At 41.8% G+C, this 3695-nt stretch overlaps 1 pseudogene; it reads left to right on the top strand.

Annotated features, from left to right (window-relative positions):
* The first annotated feature begins 2128 nt into the window (after positions 1-2128).
* Positions 2129-3332, top strand: LOC102820733 (annotated as a pseudogene).
* The last annotated feature ends 363 nt before the right edge of the window (positions 3333-3695 follow it).

Here is a 3695-nt window from a genome sequence, read left to right as displayed (position 1 = left end):
AGCAGTTATTATGAATTAAATGTTGCTGTTAGGTGCCATTGAGTTGATTCTGACTCATAGAAACCCTATGCACAACAGAATGAAAGACTGCCTGGTCCTCACAATCATTGCTATGCTTGAACCCACAGCTGCTACCATTGTGTCAACTCATCATGTAGGGGGTCTTCTTCCAAAAATATGCATTGTAAATCTTAGATCCTAACCTCTCTGTCTGTGGTCCACCACTGGTCTGTCAGTTTAACCTACAATAGTGATTTGTGTGTTGCTGTGATGCTAGAAGCTTATTGTTGTTAGGTGCCATCGAGTCGTTACTGACTCATAGTGACCCTATCTATGCACAACAGAACGAAATACTTCCAGGTCCTGGGCCAACCTCACAATTGGTGCCACACTTGAGCCCACTGATGCTATCACTTTGCCAATCCATCTCGCTGGCGGTCTTCCTTACCAAACATGGTATCCTTCTCCAGCAACTGTTCCCTCCTGACAATATGCCTGAAGTATGAGAGACAAAGTTTGGCCATCCTGACCTCCAAGGAGCACTCCGGCTGCACTTCCTTCAACACAGATCTGTTTGTTCTTTTGGCAGCCCATGGTATTTTCAATATTCTTCTCCAACACCATAACTCAAATGTATCAATTCTTCCACGGTCTTCTTTATTCACTGTCCAGTTTTTGCATGCATCTGAGGTGATTGAAAATACCATGGATTGTTTCAGGTGCACTTTAGTCCTCAAGCTGACATCTTTGCTCTTCAACACCTTAAAATGGTCTTGTGCAGCAGATTTGCCTCACGCAATTCGTCGTTTGATTTCTTGGCTGCTGCTTCCATGAGTGTTGATGGTTGATCCAAGAAGAATGAAGTTCTTGACAACTTCAATCTTTTCTCCATTGATAGGAATGTTGTTTATTGGTCCAGTGGTGAGGATTTTTGTTTTCTTTACATTGAGATGCAATCCATACCTAAGGCTGTGTTCTTTGATCTTAATCAGCAAGTATTTTAAGTCCTCTTCACTTTCAGCAAGCAAGGTTGTATCACCTGCATATCGCAGGTTGTTAATGAGTCTTCCTTCAATCCTGATGCCACATTTTTCTTCATATAACCTAGCTTCTCAGATTATTTGCTCAGCACACAGGTTGAATAAGTATGCTGAAAGAATACAACCTTGTCGCACATCTTTCTTAATTTTAAAGCATTCAGTGTTCCCGTGTTTTTGTTCAAACAGCTGCTTCTTGTTCCAGGTACAGATTCCTCATGAGCACAAGTAAGTGTTCCAGAATACTCATGCTTTGCAATTTTGTCCATAGCTTGTCATCATCCACACAATCTAAAGTCTTTGCATAGTCAATAAAACACAGGTAAACATCTTTCTGATATTCTATGCTTTCAGCCAAGATTCATTGGACATCAGCAATGATATCCTTTGTTCCACGTCCTCTTCTAAATCTGACTTGAACCTCTGGAATTTCTCTGTCAATGTCTGATTGCAGCTATTTCTGTATTACCTTTGTTGTTGTTGTTAAGTGCCATCAAGTCGGTTCCAACCCATAGAGATCCTGTATAGGATTTCCGAGGAGCGACTTGTGAGCTTGAACTGCTGACATCGCAGTTCAAATGGCTTTACAGTCTGGTGCATTAACCCACAGCACCACACCAGGACTCCTGTATTACCTTTAGTAAAACTTTATTTTATACCAGAAGCTATGCCACCAGTATTTTAAATACTAGCAGGGACACCAATTAAGGGAAGTTTTCAGTGGAACTTCCAGACTAACACAGACTAGGAAGAAGGAAAGGCAGACCTTCTTTAGGTTAGTAACTATAAGCCTTCTAAATAGCAGTGGAACATTGTTAGATATAGTGCTGGAAGATGAGCTCCTTAGGTTGGAAGGCACTGAAAATATCATTGGAGAAGAGCAGCCTCCTCAAATAAGAATCAACCTTAATGATGTGGAAGGAGCAAAGCTTTTGGGACCTTCATTTTCTGATGGGCACAATTCAAAATGAGAAGAAACAGCTGCAAACATCCATTAATAATCAGAACATGGAATGTATGAAATATGACTCTAGGAAATCTGGAAGTCATCAAAAATGGAATGAGCTCCATTATTCGGGATTTAACATGCCATGAGGGCTGACAGAGGCCTAGGTCAGGGTGAGCGCTTTGGCTCCAGAGGAGGCCCAGGAGCTGGATTTAGGCCCTTTGTGCCTCACATCCCATTTGACTTCTATTTGTGTGAGATGGCTTTTTCCCAAGTCAAGCAAGCCAGCACCTGATGAAACATCCATCAATGAAACCTTGCTAAGAGGAATCAAGACCTTGCTCCCAATTCTGCTGAACAGGCTTCTATCCTTTCTCTGGTGACAAAAATAAACAATGTAATTGACAATTTGACTGTGCCCCAGGGACATTTGAAGTGTAAATTGAATAAGTGTGACAGGTAGGAACATATAAAAAGGGAACGATGAGTACAGGACACAATGTGGCTGACCTGGTGGTAATCCTAAAGATTCTTCCAATATTGGAAGCCATTGCTGCCTTGAGACAAAGTGTGGAAAGCCTAACAACACGGGATCCTTCTGAAGTTTTGACCATGCTGACCAGTGAAACTGGCTTTGAGATCAGTTCTTCTGATGGTACCATGAAGACTCTTATTACAACAGTACCACCTAATCTGTGAAAACTAGATCCAGAAGTGTATTTGGATATCGAGGTACTGCAGAGTGCCTTAGCAGCTATCTGGCAAACTGAGGGAAATGCTTCTCTGTCCACAGTTAAAGCTCTCATTAGACTGCTGAAGGATTTGAGGATTCCTTCTCCTGGCTTTGAACCCACCTCTTATACCTTGTATTCTTGACCTACTAGGGCATTATGCTGTGATGAACAACCCCACTAGAGAGTCTTTGGCCCTTAAGAGGCATACAGTTAGAGTCTGCTTTGTCGGGTTTGGGCTGGTTGTAAATTGTTTTGTGCCTGCCCCCTACCCCTCCATTGTATTTCAGGCATTGATTACAGATTCTGGCTTCAGGATTGTTCCTGCAGGATTCAGTGGGTATCACGGATCTCTGTGAAAGTGGCAACTTCAGAGTCCACACAGTCATGACCCTGGAATAGCAGGCCATGGTCTGCTACACAGATCAAACTCTGGTTCGAATCCTCTCACATGGAGACTTCAGGAAGATCCTTGGATCTACCCAGAATGGAGTGATCGTGACATATTCAGAGAAAGCTTATAAGAAGCTGCCAGAGAAAAAGGAAGAAGAGGAAGAGGAGAATACAGAAGAAACACCTCAAGGAGAGGAAGAAGAAAGCATAGATACTCAGGAGTGACCCTCTCTTCATCTCCTTTCCTATTTAAGGGGAAGACTTGGAGCCTAAGTTAGCTGTTACTGTACATTACATGTAGCATTTCTGTGGGATATAGGGAGACTGCAGGAAGAAACTAAACTCTAGAGGAACAAGTGCCAATTCTATTGGGTTCTGATATTGGCTTAGCAGCCTGCATTTGTAGTGAAGCAAGATACCAATGTTTCCTATTAGCTCTAGAATTACCTATCTTCTGGAAACTGCTCTCAACCAGTACTTTGTTGAAATGTTGTGAACTGTTAAGTGTCTGAAATTTTTTTTCCCCCTAAGAAAAAAAATGATTAAAGTACTTCTTGGTTAAAAAATAATAATGAAATTGAACACATA

The sequence above is a fragment of the Chrysochloris asiatica genome, unplaced genomic scaffold (genome assembly GCF_000296735.1).
Source record: "Chrysochloris asiatica unplaced genomic scaffold, ChrAsi1.0 scaffold00280, whole genome shotgun sequence".
Classification (NCBI taxonomy): domain Eukaryota; kingdom Metazoa; phylum Chordata; class Mammalia; order Afrosoricida; family Chrysochloridae; genus Chrysochloris; species Chrysochloris asiatica.
This window is presented reverse-complemented; position numbering and strand designations above follow the sequence as displayed.